This window comes from Erpetoichthys calabaricus, chromosome 1 (genome assembly GCF_900747795.2).
Source record: "Erpetoichthys calabaricus chromosome 1, fErpCal1.3, whole genome shotgun sequence".
Lineage (NCBI taxonomy): Eukaryota > Metazoa > Chordata > Cladistia > Polypteriformes > Polypteridae > Erpetoichthys > Erpetoichthys calabaricus.
Genome location: NC_041394.2, coordinates 119,560,514 through 119,578,458, shown reverse-complemented (window position 1 = coordinate 119,578,458; position 17,945 = coordinate 119,560,514). Strand labels below are relative to the sequence as shown.

The following is a 17,945-nucleotide window of genomic DNA, read 5'->3' as shown; positions in this document are numbered from 1 at the left end:
GGGGGAAAAGGTGTGTGTATGTGTTTACGGGTGCAACGGGGAGGAAGTACTCCTCCCTTTCGTTTAATGTAGTTGTATCATGCAGCTCGTCAGCCTGACAGAACATGTAATATTAATCTCAACTGAGCCAGTGCCACTGGAATAAGAGGAGACTGGTAATCCGCCTGGCCTTTATGCGATTGCCTTCTGCACACTTCTGAATTAGTATCTGTCTGGTAAACGAGAGGATTGATTTTTTTATGAAATTGAATAATGTATGGAAAACGAAACACAATATTTCCTTATCTATCTATCTATCTATCTATCTATCTATCTATCTATCTATCTATCTATCTATCTATCTATCTATCTATCTATCTATCTATCTATCTTAATTGTAGATGATTGTAGATCATCTAATAGGGAATATAACGTATGCCGTTGAAATAAAGTGCTTTCTCATCCTGTTTATTCACGAAGAGATGATATCCACCTTGTTTGTTTATTACATCACCTTAAGAAAGTGTTTACTGAAGTTAAATGCATCGAGTTAATGTAGTGCTAATATACATTTGATTAATATGTAAGACCCACATTAAATCTTAATATAGGCCATGTGCATGTATCTGAAAAATATTATATTATATTTAACTTGCTAATTAGCGGCGGCAGTCGTGTTCATTTCTGGGTGCGGGCCCTTAAAGCAAAACAGGCAATGCTGTTGCAGTCCGCCTGTGCTGAAACGCACGCGACATCACAGTTCTGTTTCCATCCCTCTCTATCTCCTCCACCGCCTTGCAGTCGTCATCGTGCACACTGCAAATCTTGCAATGTCATGTTTGCTGCGAAACCCCTGCTGCCTGGAAATGGACGCAGCCAGCTGTGCGCGCTGCACAGTGGTGTCGCACGCGGCCGGTCCGTCAGGCCAGGAGTGTCCGCGTGCCAGCGCGCAAGCCGCACAGCGCGCGCCTGCGAAGAGAAGCGCAACGTCAAACTGGAGTTAATATGCAAAGGGATTAAGGAGTGTATGTAAAACAAGAAGACGACACTGCTTTTTTTTTTAATTCTTTTTGCTCCTTGGCACAGTTTTACGGTGACAATATATACCAGCTGCAAAACGTAAGTGAAACAAACAGCCGGTGTCGGTGTGACATTTGTCTTTATAGAGCTCCCCAAAGCGCAAACCTTTCAGTGGGCACTCGTTTGTTTTGATGATTTTATCCGTGCTGGATTATAACAGTTGTTTGGGAATATTGTTCATATTTCTCGTGGGTGATTATACATCACGCGTTTATTTAGGGGCGAGTGTAGAGTAGCTGTCAGTGAAAGGTCCCTTTAAGCGGCGTTGAGCTTTGTTTTGCGGCCGGTATTGTGCACGCTGGATATACAGGTGCACACAGAGTTTGTGTACCAAGGTCACAAATTAAGACGACGAAAGGGACGAATTCCAATCCCCCTCCTGTGAAGACCTCCGCGAAAGAGAACAGTGACCGCCTTAATAACCGAAGCGGCGGCGCCCCAGCCAGTGGAACCGCTGGCTTCAAAAAAAGTTCGCATGCAGAATAAATTGTTTAGGTTCTTCTTAACATTTTTACTTTTTGCTTTCTTTTCTTCTTCTTCTTTCTTTCTTTATTTTTTGAATCTAGTTAACTTTACATTTTCTTTCTTGCAGCAATTTATACGTTTTGCTTTTTGTTGAGCTTTTTTCATTCTTTTACCACTGTCCGTTTTTTCTTTCCAATCTGTCATCCAGTTTTTATTATTAGGTCTTGTTTGAAGTCCCCTTATCACTGTTATCTATTCTTTCACAGCACACACTATATTTTCTAATTTATCTTTTTTTAGGTTGATAGGATTCAGTGATCTATAATCCATGTGGCAGAATAAGATGTGTCAAAAGCTGTTTTTTTCCTTTTATTCATATTGTTAGTCTCATAATTTGGTATTTTATTCTTTTTTAAACCTTCTTGTAAACATTTGTTTTATTTCTGTTTATTGTTTTATTATGCTGTAAGTCCGGTGCAATTTTATTTCTCTGTCTGTTTCTCTATCAATTTAGAATAACATGTCATAGGTGTGTCTATGTGGAACCAACCTGTTTTATTTATTTCACTCTGTGCTAATATTCATTTCTCATTTCAGATTTTGTTTGATACTTGATTTTCTTACATGCATTAATTTTTATCTGCACCTACACCCTTTAAATTTTTTTCATATTTTGTCAAACATTGATTATTTCCATTTCCGGTACAAATAATACAAAAACTGGTGGATGAAACGGATAGAAATGAATTGATGTTTTTTTTTTTTTTTTTACGTTTTCATTAATAGAAAGCCATACCAAAGAAACCAACAACTGTGGTGAAATAATTTACAAATCTGTACCTCCAATATCTCCATAATGGCTTTTCATAATGGTACCTAATTGTCTTTCATCCAATAAAACCTCTCCCTTTTCCCATCATAGTAATTTTAAAGGTCACAAGGTTCAAAGTTTGGCATCAGAATTAAATTGCAGTCAAGGATAATTAATTCAATGTCCCTTTTCTGTGGAAGTGAATTTTTCATCTAGATTAAAAATGTGGGAATAACAGAGACAAAGCAAATGCCAATGCTGTGGTTAGTTCATTATCTGAAATCGCAGTGTTTGATCATCTCAAGGATCTACTTTTTAACTTTATTATTCATTTAGAAGAGCATTGGGTGAGGTTTTTTCCTGTAAATTTTCTATGTCACACACCAGTTTTCAGATCTGTGAATAGTAAAAAGTGCAATTAATGTTAAAATGGATGTGCGGGCTAAAATGCTTTTTCACCCATAGATTTTACATCGACTTCACAGCTTGAAAGAATAGTCTACTTTTCTTTTTTACCTTTCTGTTTTCTTGGAATAAACTGTGATTCAAAACCTTCAAAAAAGAGCCTACCGTCGTTTTACTGAGCCATATGTTTATTAACATCAAATTGACCATTTAAGAAAACCCTGAGTAAGCCTCACTGATTCCTGACAACTTCATGTGGTTATCAGTCAGTAAAGTCACAGAAAACAAACATGTTGATGGCCTTAAGTAGTGCGTCACTAAAGCTTTGCCGTTCAACTTGAACACTGAAATGTCAGGATTCAGATGATCTGCATCATTAGGGTATCAGTGTACTTTATATTTGTTTAATGTTAGTGAATTCTCAACAGAGCATGCAGTTCTGAGCCGAAACAGAGACTGTTTGCCCATATTTTGTATACTTAACTACGAAGGATTGTATGAAGCAGGGAAAGCAATTCCTTTATAATGTTCACTGGATGAGATATTTTGATATGTTTTCTTGCATCCGTTGTTGAACACTTCGCTTCCCTGCTTTAAACACAAATTCAGTAGATTGGATAAGTCAACTTTACGTTAGAAGGAGGGCTGAATGTGCAAGGGCTATTTGAACATTTAGTCTGGTGGGCAGTCCCCTTCATTAGGTGCGTTGGCCTCAGGGAAAGGCTGAGGTTATTAGATCCCTCCCTAGATGGCACTGTGGAGGAGGCACACAAGGAGATGGAGTAGGTTTACTGTGCTTAAACCTTTTAAGACTTCATTGATTGGTTGTGGTTTTACCTTCCTGTTGAACCTCTCTCATTAAGGCCTTATGTGACACTATTGAGAGCAGAGCTAATGAGTTTCTTTGCTTTAATATTGCTGCTTTAAAAAATAAGCAACTTATAACATTAAACTATGCACCATATATACAGTACTATGAATAAGTATATACTGAACATAAAAGGGTGAACCTGGATAGCCATTGTACCAGTGGTGTATGTAGGCATGTATGGAATAACAAAAGAGCTTTCTATATTGTTGAGGGCTGCTGAACCTACACTTGCATTGATCTCATTCTTCTATTCATTACATACAGTATATTGTATGTCCTCTAAGTGCCAAAAGTGTCTGTTGGGGCATCTGCCCCAGTAGCCATTATCTGTCAGTATTGGGATTAAAAAAGTATCTATCTATCTATCTATCTATCTATCTATCTATCTATCTATCTATCTATCTATCTATCTATCTATCTATCTATCTATCTATCTATCTATCTATCTATCTATCTATCTATCTATCTATCTATCTATTGTGTAAGCAATAGTATTTTACCTATGAATCAGGATATTTTAAGGCAGGGCTGTGCAAATGTGTCAATCTTTCTTCATATGGATGGTAATTGTATCAGTAATTAGCATTAATTTAATTGGAGATGTGCATCCAAGCACATTAGAGTAACATCATCATCATTATGAGTAAGAAACACCATTGCTGTGCCTTAAATACATCTAAATAGTACCCAATAAAGCATATCATTCATATTAAGAAATGTCTTAGTATAAAGATTGATATCATGATCACTTTCTAGGACCCTAGAAGCAGGCACTCCCTAAATGTCCAATTACTTTACTTTTTTGAGGAAAAGATTTCAGTGTGTCAACCAAGCAATACAATAATAAAAATACAAAAAAGAAGGAGAATGCATTTCTAAAGAAGAGTGTTAGTCTCTTATAGTGTTATGTTTTTTAATCATCTTACCAGATTGTTAATTTATTGAAAATGATGTGAGAAAAAACAAACTAAGCTGTGATTCTAAGAAGCCCTGACTGTGACCAATGGCAGTGAAATGTTGTTTATGTCGTTAGCAAGCAAACCTCGAGGAGGGAGCTAGCGATTTAAAGGAAACAAACAAACAAAAAAAAATATATGATGGATTGAAATGAACACTTGAAAATTCTGAAATATGTCGTTCACTCTAGTAATCACTTTAATCTTTCAAAACATAGCCTATTAATGGGGACTCTTAACTGTGCCGATACAGTATAAACTGCAGAACCAACCACTGAAAACTAGTTGATGATAGTTATTAGTAATTCTCATTTCATGGTTTGTACTAAAATAAAATAGTACTTGAATATCAAACATTGCTTCTTATTAATTTATGCTCTCAAGCTAAGAATTATTTCAATCTGTTGATGCAAACTCAGCTCATCCTGTATGATAAAAAAATATTCAATCCTGCATTCTATTAAAGAGTGCAGGCTATAATCATACTCTGTCTCGGAATAAATCTATATTTTTATATTCATTCTTTTTTTTCCGGCTAGTAGTTATTACTGCACCTGCTTCAGTCCTACTTTCCATATGAGTTTTATTTCTGCACACAGAAAACATTACATAAGAGAGTGCATAGCTTCTAGTATTTATGTACACATTCTGAAGCAATGCCATGCTTAGGCACATGAACAAGTTACCTGTTAGCTTTGCCAGTGGATAGTCATAAAACTGAAATAAAAGTCCTGATCCACAATACCTTAAATCAAGAACAACAATGTTGACTTAAGTCATTTTTAGATCTGTGCCCTGAGTAGGTGGTATGGCAAACAGGTTAGTACTGCCACCTCACAGATGCATGATAGTGGGTTTAAATGTTGGTTACATTCTGTATGAAGAGTTTACATTCTCCCCGTGCTATTGAGTTCTGTGAGTTACTGCAGTGTACTCTGGTTTCCTGTCACTTTCCAGAGACCTGTAGTTGAAGTTTTGTGGCTCTAAATTGGTGCATTATGGATGAGTGTTCCTAACAATGAACTGACACACACTTCAGGTTTAATTTCTATCTTGAATCTGATGCTGTCTTTTGTGTTATCAAATTGTTTACTAAGTAAATATACAAATGCAAATTAGATCAAATAAAACATGATGATAAATAAACATGGCGTCTAATCCCACCTTTGGCCCAAGCACCAGAAGCTAACCATGGAGTACAGAAGGCACAGTTGCAAAAACAAATATGACCATCTAATCAGAGCTTACATCTAAGTGAACCTGAATAATCTGTATATAGGATTGTACATTGTAATATTTGTACCAGTCACACTATTAAAACTAACAGCACATGGTTCAAGTACTATAAAGTTAAGGAAAAAGAACTTTCAAAAATAAAAAAAAGATAGTCAGGAGAGTTCCATCTCAAAGCTGGGGCAGCATTTGTGCGTATAAAGATAACAATCTGAATTGGAAAGAGGAAAGAGAAAGAAGGGAAACATCTAAGAGAAGGAAATCTTGAGAAGTAACGGGGATAGAGGACAGAAATAAGAGTCTATGACACAACACAACAAAAGGCTGAAGCTTTAGGGCATTCCCAGCACAAGTGTAAAAAGAAGAAGAAAAACAAACAAACAAAAAACAAACAGAAACAAAAGGGGATCACTAGAAAGGCCCATAGGTGTCTGATGCTGTCACCATAGGCCTGTAACTAAGTGAAAATACTTTAGTAAAAGAATTGAAGGCTGGGTCCTGGCTAGATTTTGGTATTGTGCAAGTAAATTTATAAAATCACAACAATCTTTTGATGATTTTATAAAAATATATTTTTTCTTCTTCTTCTTCTTTTTCTTCTTCTTCTTCTTATTACTTCTTAATTCATTGGTGAGAAGCCCATTATTTATGGAGTTTCATCTGTGAATTTTTATCTCTTGGTTCCAATTAACGAAATAACTTTTACTTTTCACTGTTTCAGGTAATTTGTGGTACTACTTTATGTCAGTTTCTTTTCAGCACTTATGCTTACTATGTACTGCTACTTCATAGTTAAAATACAGTATGTACATTCATGTATCTCTATAAATTCTATTCTTACATAGTGTGCTCACTTTAGCCACCATTTTCTCGTCTACAAAGAACTTCTCTGTCTTAAAATTCAACTTTATTCATCTTGTGCTTAATTTGATGACTTTCACAGTTCTTTTCCCTAGCCAATTGTATTTCTATCTCTCAACTTGTACTTAACATAGAACTAAACCTAAATTAGTTTCAAATTACATATTCAAGGATATTGTCATTTTAATTAAGATTACTGCCTAATGATTCAGCATGTTGTCTCAATAAAAAAACCAAGAAGCACTTTCATGCTCCGGGTCTTCAGACCCTACCAATTTAACTATTTTAGAAGTACTACATGCTTTACATCTTTTGAAATGAAATTAGGTTGAAACAATTCATCTTTTATGTTTTAAAGCTCTCTTCAAAATGCTCTCTGGAGCTGTCAAAGCTGAGCTCTTTAGTTAAATCACATGTCATCATTGTTTTGTTGATGGAGTGTGGTTATATATTTTCATGCCACCATTTTTATATTTGTTGCAGTATATGTGTATTAGTTTTTTGGTGTTTAATTTGGACCAGATAGTGTGAATGTGTGCCTAAATAGACTGGAAAACCATCCAGGGTTGGCTCTTGTCTTGTACCTGATGCTGCTGGGATAGTTTCTGGATCCCCTCGACCTTAACACAAGTGAATTTTGTGAAAAAAAAAATTCTGGAGAATTTGTAGAAAAGAATGATAATGTCATTGTAGGTAAAATGTTGTGTACCCAAAAATTAAATCTAAATTATGAATACTTATTTCCACAAATATTTCCAAATTAATCATTATGAACGTGATTGAAAGTTAATTTCAAATCCCATGAAAACTCTTAAATTTGTGAGTGTAAGTCTTATATGTCAATTATTGTTCTTTTGCTTTTTTACAATGAGAATAAGTTAAATTATAAAACCAATAATAGAAGAGACTGTAAATATTTCATTGTTAGGCAATACATGACATCCCTAAAGGAAATCTAAATTAAAAATATATATATATTTTTGTACAAAAACTGTTGTTTTGATTAATATCATGAAGAGCACTGATATTTTTGCATTCATGTAGTCATAAATGAACTACTGTAAATGTATAACAAACATTTGTAGTGATGTATCACATGGTTTGTCTGCAATATTGTGTCATTTGGTGAATGTCTGAATGCATTCATTTTAGCAGTCCTCTATGGTCATAGTTTGAGATGTGGCTGCATGTGAGATGCAAGTGTTGTCAATGACATCTCAAAGGACAATCTAATATGGTACATTTTGGAGTTTCTGATGCCTACTCCTCATTTACCCTCACAACATGTCATATAGTTTAATGACTTCTGCTCAATTAGTACTGATTATTATGATTATTATTATGTCAAGTTTGTTTGGGATTGTCACTATGTGATAAAGTAAGGTTATGCTCTAACAAGTAAAATACAAGTTGAGCATTTCCTAAGCAACTTTCTGGGTAGTTAAAAACCAGGCATTCCATACTTGAACAAAAATATCCAATTAAACATTCCTTTAAAAAAATCAGATTTTCATTTATAGATGCAGAGTTGTGTTACGTGAAATATTGCGGTGTGTGCCCATGTTTCTGCCCAAATGCATACTGCACATGAAAGCCCATCAATGTCTCTGTCTCAAACCCATCCTGGATGTTTGTGACGCTTCATATCTCTTTTTCTGATGTCAGAGATTAGGCTCAATGCTGCAGGAGAGCTTCACGTTGCCACCAGCCACATTTCAGTGTGACATAAAGATGGCTGACAGCCATTAAACACTCACCCACCGTTCCATGAATCTTCTAAGCACAAAGACAGTGTTTTCATTAAGCTAATTTTACCTTGATAGATAGTTGTGTAAAAGGAATTTCGAGGCAGTAAATTCAGGACAAGTAACTAAAAGAGGAAAAACATTTTATATCTAATAATGTGGGGCCTCACAGTCTTATCTAAAGTTTAGTTTATTACCTTAACTGCTGTGTGAACATGAGAATCAGCCCAGGTAAGCAGAGAGCTGAGGAGACTTTGTGCCAGCAAAGCAGCGGGTCCAGATGGAGTATCGCCACGACTGCTGAAGGCCTGTGCATTGGAGCTGGGGAGTCCTCTACAGCATATCTTCAACCTGAGCCTGGAACAGGGAAGAGTCCCAAGGCTTTGGAAAACATCTTGCATCACCCCAGTCCCAAAGGTATCACATCCTAGTGAGCTGAAGGACTTCCGGCCTGTCGTTCTGACGTCACATGTGATGAAAACCATGGAGCAACTGCTGCTTCAGCACCTGAGGCCACAGGTCCGCCACGCCCTTGACCTTCTGCAGTTCACATAATAGAAGAAGGTGGGAGCGGAGGATGCCATCATCTACATGCTAAACCGATCCCTCTCCCACTTGGACAGAGGCAGTGGTGCTGTAAGAATTATGTTTCTGGACTTCTCTAGCGCCTTCAACACCATCCAACCTCTGCTCCTCAGGGACAAGCTGGCAGAGATGGGAGTAGATTCATACCTGGTACAATGGATCGTGGAGTATCTTAAAGACAGACCTCAGTATGTGCGTCTCGGGAACTGCAGGTCTGACATTGTGGTCAGCAACACAGGAGTGCCGCAGGGGACTGTACTTTCCCCGGTCCTGTTCAGCCTATATACATCGGACTTCCAATACAACTCGGAGTCCTGCCACGTGCAAAAGTTCGCTGACGACACTGCTATCGTGGGCTGCATCAGGAGTGGGCAGGAGGAGGAGTATAGGAACCTAATCAAGGACTTTGTTAAATGGTGCGACTCAAACCACCTACATCTGAACACCAGCAAAACCAAGGAGCTGGTGGTGGATTCTAGGAGGCCCAGGCCCCTCATGGACTCCGTGATCATCAGAGATGACTGTGTGCAGAGGGTGCAGACCTATAAATACCTGGGAGTGCAGCTGGATGATAAATTGGACTGGACTGCCAATACTGATGCTCTGTGTAAGAAAGGACAGAGCCGACTATACTTCCTTAGAAGGCTGGCGTCCTTCAACATCTGCAATAAGATGCTGCAGATGTTCTATCAGACGGTTGTGGCGAGCGCCCTCTTCTACGCAGTGGTGTGCTGGGGAGGCAGCATAAAGAAGAGAGACGCCTCATGCCTGGACAAACTGGTGAGGAAGGCAGGCTCTATTGTAGGCATGGAGCTAGACAGTTTGACATCCATGGCAGAGCGACGGGTACTGAGCAGGCTCCTGCCAATAATGGAGAATCCACTGCATCCGCTGAACAGTATCATCTCCAGACAGAGGAGCAGCTTCAGCGACAGACTGCTGTCACTTTCCTGCTCCACTGACAGACTGAGGAGATCGTTCCTCCCCCACACCATGTGACTCTTCAATTCCACCCGGGGGGTAAACGTTAACATTATTTAAAGTTATTGTCTGTCTGTATACCTGCATTGTTATCACTCTTTAATTTAATATTGTTTTTTATTAGTATGCTGCTGCTAGAGTATGTGAATTTCCCCTTGGGATTAATACAGTATCTATCTATCTATTGTGACAGATAGGGGGCACTATTGCTCCCTTGAACCCTCTGATCAGACACCAGATAAAAGTCCAAATATAATATTTATTTAGACTGTAACGTGCACAAAGCACCCTCCTCTCCACAATACTCATATAAATACACAATACTATAATAATCAATAATCCAACAATCCTCCAATCTCCCAGACGCGTTGCTACCCTTCCACCCAGCTCAGCTGAACGACTGGGATCTCCCACAGTCCTTTTATATTTCCTGACCCGGAAGTGTTTCCGATCCTTCAGTCCATGTGACCTTTTATCACTTCCAGGTCAGATCAGAAATCCTCTTCTTCATCCCGGAAGTACGTCATTCCTCCTGTCGCTGTGATTAAGATGTACTTCCAGGTTATAGGGCACGTAAGAGTCTCTGGGCCTCCCTGCAGCATCCTGTAGGATGGTAGCAGGTCTGTGGATGAAAACTCCATTGTCCATAATGCCCTGCTGGAACTCGGGGCACCTGTATGTTGCAGGCAGGGCTCCACCTGGCGGCCTGGAGGTATTGGCCGGGATAAAAGGCCGGCCATGTCCCACACTATCTATCTATCTATCTATCTATCTATCTATCTATCTATCTATCTATCTATCTATCTATCTATCTATCTATCTATCTATCTATCTATCTATCTATCTATCTATCTATCTATCTATCTATCTACATCTTAAGTAAGTGAAACCTGTGTTTTTTTGCTAACCACCACTGATTTTCTGTTGTATGTGCCTGTCACAGGGCTTTAAATTTGTTCAAATTATATTACTTTCACTTATTAAACTCCTTGTTTACTTTCAAGACCAAGTTCAGTATAGATGCATACTAGTAAAGGATAGCATTAACCATCCCTGGAGATCTGTAGGTGACCATAGTTGAAGTAGTATGGGCACAACATCAAACTGATTACTCAGATGAAGGAGTAGCATTGCTTGTGTCCTTTCAGAGTTAAATTTTTTTTAGCAATGTGGCTTTCAGCCTTGAAAACACACAAACAAATGTTCCCAACAGCAAACAGCTGTAGTGAAGAACTTTCCTGTAAGGGTAGAACTTTGGATTTCTTTCATTTCAAAAGATAATTGCTGAAGCAAAATAGCTAATGTTAATTTGCTGTCCACACGTGGTTTACTTTGATTTGATAACAGCTTAGATGAAATTATAGGACAGGGCTAAGGAAAGATGAGCTTCTTAAGTGCTTGCAAAATTTGGTTGTAGTTATTTTTTCAGTCAGCTGCTAATTAATACTCGTACATCAGGCCTTTACATAATTAGTCTTCTTGTTATTTCAGCATTAAACATCCTTGCGTTAAAAATATTTCATTCCCCTGCCCTATTAGTGCCATTGTTTATATTTAATGATAATTTATCCATCCATCCATCCATCCATTTTCCAACCCGCTGAATCCGAACACAGGGTCACGGGGGTCTGCTGGAGCCAATCCCAGCCAACACAGGGCACAAGGCAGGGAACCAATCCTGGGCAGGGTGCCAACCCACCGCAGGACACACACAAACACACCCACACACCAAGCACACCCTAGGGCCAATTTAGAATCGCCAATCCACCTAACCTGCATGTCTTTGGACTGTGGGAGGAAACCGGAGCGCCCGGAGGAAACCCACGCAGACAACATGCAAACTCCACGCAGGGAGGACCCGGGAATCGAACCCAGGTCCCCAGGTGTCCCAACTGCGAGGCAGCAGCGTTACCCACTGCGCCACCGTGCCACCCCTGATAATTTATTTTCTAGTTTATTTTTAATTTCTTATAACATCATTATATCCAGTTACTTCAGTATATTTTTTTCTGAAGTTGATAAGCCACAGATAAGTATCTCAATGTAGCCTATCCTGACATGCTCCTTTTGGGATGCTTGTAAATGGACATTTAAACAAAGAACCTCTTCCTTTTTTTTAACAATTCCAAACTGGTGGCCCACCTCAGACTTCAATATACAGTGGTACAGAAAGATGATTTTTTAGAGGGTACTTTCTGAATTTTTTTCCTCAAATGGGAAGTGATCATATTACACAGCAAGCAGTGAAGGTTTTTAAACACAAGCCAGAATGTTAAGCATTTTATAGAATTTGCAGAAGTGGACATAAATGCATAGTTTAGGGGACACTCTAGCACCTTTTGCATGTCAGGTCCCGAGCCTTGTTATCTCAAATGATGGACAATGCATTTGTTTTATATATACATTGACATTTGCAATAATTAAAGATTTTATTTAAACAAGAGTCACTGCAGCCCTCCTAAACCAAATGAAACAGTAGTTAGTATCTATCTGCTTTGCAGTAATTCCCATTGGGTTAAAAATACAGTATTTTACAGTTTAAAATTTGATGTTTAGGTTTGGTTTTTATTTGATGAATGCCAAGTAAAAAATTGAATTCTTAATATACTTTCCCCATTAGCAACATAAGAAAACAAAAGAAGCAGTAATCAATATAAAGGAGGTATCTTCTTATATAATACGCTACTGTGGCTGTTCGTTTGTCTGTCCAGGATTTTAAATCATCTGTACCTCTCAAACCGTTTGACCTATTGACTTGAAATTTTGTACACATATACTGCATGATGTCTACTATCTGCTTTCGTGGTGATGATTGACCGCCAAGGTTATTCCTCTTTTTATTTTTATTTTATTTTATTGTAGAATCAACTCTTGCCAGTGGCCAGCAGGGTGGCCGTGCAGCGCATGTGGATCCTCACAGGTGGCACAGTGGTAGTGCTGCTGCTTTGCAGTAAGGAGATTGTGGGTTCACTTCCTGGGTCCTCCCTGTGTGGAGAGCGCTTTGAGTAGTGAGAAAAGCGCTATATAAATGTAAAGAATAATTATTATTATTATACGGGCGCCATTCTCATCCCTGCCACCTTCGCCATCACTTCCTCGACCTCTTCATATATTCAATCATGCTTGAGGCAGATTGAAGATGTTAGTGCCAGCTTAAGTGAAAAATTAAGGAAAATGTACTAAGTAATTGCAACACAAACACTGACTTAATCAGTTTTAATGCGAAAAGATGCCGACTGACGAAGAGAAGAAGCAGGCCGCTACGGTGGAGAAAAGAAGAGCTGCTCAGGAAGCAGCAAGCGCATCAACTTCTGATAGTATGAAAACTAGGAATACTCAAGTCAAGTGTGTTCACTGCACCTTATCGTGCAAAGCGGCATTACTGGATATTATATATAATACATAGGCCAACATACACTACTGCACAGGGTATGTCTTACTATCAGAGTCTGCAATAAGGGGTTTACTCTTCTTAAGCACTTTATTTCAACATCATCATTTCAGTCTACTTACCCTAATAAGGGTTGCAGCAGCATTGCCTTGAGCTGGTGTTGACCACGCTGTCCTGTATCAGAAAATTCGTCCAGTATATTTCAGGGAATTCTCATATGCGGCAAGGCCATCCAATAGATACCATTTCCAGTGTGTCCTTTTCAGAGTGGTCCACGCGTTGTACAAATTCCATGGGAGGCACCTTACTCTATCATGAGTGAACGCAGAAACCCAGTGCAGGAATATCATTTCAGCTGGTTGTGCTTGTAGTCTGAGTCTTTCAGCTACTATCCAGAGATATTAACCATATGTGAGGATGGGGATATAAACTGAATACTGTAGTCGAAAGCTTCATTCAGGAATATACCTCCTACTTCACTACCACAGTCTTGTGAAACATCTGCCAAAAATCTATCAATAAAAACTATTTTTCAGTCAGTCTTCAAACAATGCCCTTTTGCTTGATGAGAATAAGGCTTTCTTTTCTGGTAGAGGACCACAACCTCATATTTGATGGTGCTGATCTTGTCCTACCACATCACACTTGGCTGTGAACTGTTTCAGTATGTACCAGAGATTATTCTGATTAAACCACAAGGACAATATCATTTGCAAATAGTAGCAAAGATACTGTTGATAGATTCCTATACAGGATAGTCCGTGATCTGGCCTGTGATTTAATTTCCTGTTCGTGAAAATAATTAGAATGAATAAGACAACATGTCCAGATTGAATGGACTCAACTTAATGTCAAGCATATAATTGCAGCTTGAAAGGAATGCCATGCAACAGTGAATCCAGAGCCCAAAACCCTTGAGACACCTTTCATAAGATGTGGAGTACACAGTCATAAACTTTTTCCAAGTCTACAAAACATATGTGTACAGGACAGAAACATCATTTCTTTTCCTGGATGTGATGTACAGCTGTTAAATAGAATATATGTTTCTTTATCCTAGCACAGACTTTCCCTTAGAAGGTAAGGAGTGTGATTACTTGGTAACTGGAACACAACCTCTTGACCCTATGTTTTAAAATGGGGGCAAACACTCCAATTTGCCTCTCCCAAGGCACTGTTCCTGCCTCTGACACAACACTTATGAGGTGTGTTAGCCAAAACATTTTTAAAATATCCAGTTTTTTCAGCATTTATTGTCCAATCTCATCTATTCCTGTGACCTTGCCAGGATGAAGCATTTTGATTACCACAGCAACCTCAGCCACCTAGATGGACCCAACCCTAACCAATGCCTCTGGCACTGCCTCCTCTGAGAAGGACATATTAACCAGGTTTAGGAGTTTCTATAAATGCTTGTTTCACCTTTCGACAGTAACCCCAGTTGACAGTGTTCTACTGCCCTTGCTGAGGACAACCATGGTAACTTTCCAAAAAGCCTTCATGAGTCACTGAATGGTTTGTACAGAACCTGGTCAAGACAATTAAAAATTGTACTTGTATCACCTTTCAGTCAAATCTGGTGACCCTCATGCTAACATTGTACATGTTTTATGTAACTTTTCAAGTTCCCATACTACTGGTGTTCACCTTCTGTCCACAGCTTCTTGTAGGTATGAACACTGTACATTCATATTGCTTGTCCCCAACCTCTCCAGAGATGCAGAAGAAGCTCTTCCAGAGTTAAACTCATTCCAAATGGGACATCTGCTAGTCATTCCCAGCAAACCCTCATTACTCATTTAGTTTTTACAAGTCTGTCCAGCAGGTGCTGCATCCATGTAAGCCAGCTCATCAAGTGGTATAGTTCATCTTCTCATTTAACCCAAGAGTCCAGAATATATGTTATTGACTTTTGATCTAAGTTATTCTGGTATCAGGTATACCTACGAGCATCTATTCTTTCAAACAAAGTGTTTGATATCTATAATTCATGACCAGTATAGAAATTCAGTACTAATTCACCACTTGGATTCAACCTCTCCTTGTTTATAACGTGCAAAATGTATGTCAGTTTCTGTGTCTTTTTATAAGATATTCATTTTCAATTTTTTTCACATCATGCAAATAGTAATTTAGATAATTAATATTAAATTATGTATATAAACCAAGAATAATTTCTGCCTTATTAAAGTTTATTGCACATTAGTTGTTGATTTTAGCCTAAAACAGAGCAACTTATAGAAATGGTATTACAGTTAATACAGTTAAGCTAATTGATTCATCAGAGAAGATTAGTATGTGATTAAGGCTTTGGTAAATTAAATTCATTGCGGTAAGCAAGATTGCTGTAATTAGTTTAATTTAGGCTGGGTATATCACCAACTGTTATGCATCAGTTAGCACAAAATGTAATAATGTAACTGTTCAGATGTATTAATTTTACAGACTTAGGTATCATACAGGGTCATATCAGGCCACACAGGCCTGTCCTGTTAACACAGAACTCTAGAAACTAGAGTTCTAGTATTTCAGATATTTCTGTCTATTATATTAAAAAAGTTTTCCGTCGTGTCCATGTTATTCAGCCTTGACCACTCCCCTCCAAACTGCTTGCCCAATCATTACTCCTACTGCGCACTTCCTGTCTCTGTACCACCCTGTGATACTCTCAGTGGTAACTCGCCCTTCAACGCAGTCAGTTACAATGGCAAGGCAGAAAAGCAAATTATCTGTTCAAGAATGTTGAATTTTACATTGCGATAGAAAAGGAGTGGCAAGACCTGATAATGAATGTCAAAAAAAGAAAATGAACTAAAAACAGCTTCATATAATAAAAATCAAGAATAAAGGCAATTGTCCTATAAACGAAAAAGAGAAAAATATGCTGAACAATAAGCAAACAGAAATCAAAAAAGCAACGTTTATAGCATGTAAGTTAGTGGATAAAGTAACTCATAATATTGTTTTGGACGAGGTGTTAATATAATTTAATTTTTTATGTACTTTTTACTACATTTTATTATTCAGTGGTATTTAAAATAGACAGTTGTAGTGAAACACTCAAGTAACTGATTTTCAATCTATAATAACTAAGGACCAAACTGTCTTCCTCCTGCGTCCTACATACTCTTCTATATACCATCTCTTTAAATACAATTGCTTCCTCTAATGGAGGAGCACCCTGACACCCTTCTAGCGACTCAGCCACGAGATAGTGGGCGCCCAGTGTCCACCTCCGGGGGTTGGCGAGCGAAGTGAGCAGGGGACAGAGCCCTGTAGTAAACAGATAATTTTATTGTTTTTACTTTTTTGTTTATGTTTTCCAGAACTCTAGAATTGCACTCAGTTTTGTGTGTGATATAGTGTTTGCTATTCTCAGGGAAATCTGTGCATCCATTTTCGAACCACTCCTGCTCCAGAAGGGTGCTGTATCAGCAAACTAAGGCACTTCAAAGTACCCTTTTGCAAGATACACACGTGAGACCATCCTGATGAATGATGTTCAATCCAACCTAACTCCTTTTCTGAGTTTGTGTTATATTCTGTTTTTGACCGCAAAGTCAGTTATACCTGAATGAAAAAAAGAAAGCTGAGTAATGCGTCTTCCTATATACAAATATCATCCTGGCAAAAATATGTCTTTGAGAATTCCTGAACACCCTTTTCTGATTTTTTGTTAATTCTGTTTCATAACATTAGGTCTCCAAAGCTTAATATAGCAAAGAAATGACAGCATAACAAAGAGGCAACTGGTTTGTCACAAAATATACAGTGTACATCCATTATACTTATAAATGTAACATTTTTACCTCTAATATTTAGAAAAGAAAATCTTATAGAGTGTTCAGTTATTTGAGTCATGTGCACAGTCCAATGTCTTTTGTGATGAGTAGAGGTTAATTCATACCATTTAATGCAATTTATTGTATATTATGAGTTGTTGGAGATTGCATATATACAAGATTGTGGGGCAACATACAATCTGCAAAAAATATTTTTTAGGGTAAAATGTTGAAGTCCTTTAAAATGTGTGGCGTGTGCTTGTGGCAGCTTTAGCAGGGTAAATGTCACAGAGAAAGTCTTGAAAGGAAGAGGAAGAATAAAAAACAGTGGCTAAGAGTAACTACACACAATGTATGAAACTAGTTATGTTCACTGATTATTGGAGTCTCTCAGAGAAACTAGAGACTCAGTGAAGTGCTTATCCTTGCAGAACCAGACCCAAAGTCTGCCTTTATGGTGATTTGTTATTGGGTATAATTGGAAGGTTATTGAAATCTCTTCACAATATACAATATTCTGCAGATTGTTTCATTATCAAAATACGGGGGATGTTCAAAAAATTTCCGCACTTTTATATTTTTGTTGGAAACGGTGAAGGTGGGAAAAGTGGTATTTGGGCATTAAAAAGTTGGTATGACGCTGGGAAAATTGCATCGCAAACAAAGGTGACTATGTAGAAAAGAGATGTAATTTGTTTTTGAAATTCTTAATAAATAGAGTTAAAAATGTGTGAAAACTTTTTGAACGTCCCTCATATGTAGTGTTGTTTTGTTACACAATATGGAAGAGATGTATGTGT

General features: G+C 37.9%; 1 protein-coding gene across 1 annotated transcript in view; it reads left to right on the top strand.

Moving 5' to 3' along the window:
* The first annotated feature begins 832 nt into the window (after positions 1-832).
* Positions 833-17,945, top strand: part of dmtn (dematin actin binding protein) — a 115,438-nt gene continuing 98,325 nt past the window's right edge. The window contains exon 1 of the mRNA XM_051933388.1: positions 833-1,098. The gene's annotated coding sequence lies outside the window, so the exon portion shown is untranslated. The remainder of the gene's footprint in view (positions 1,099-17,945) is intronic.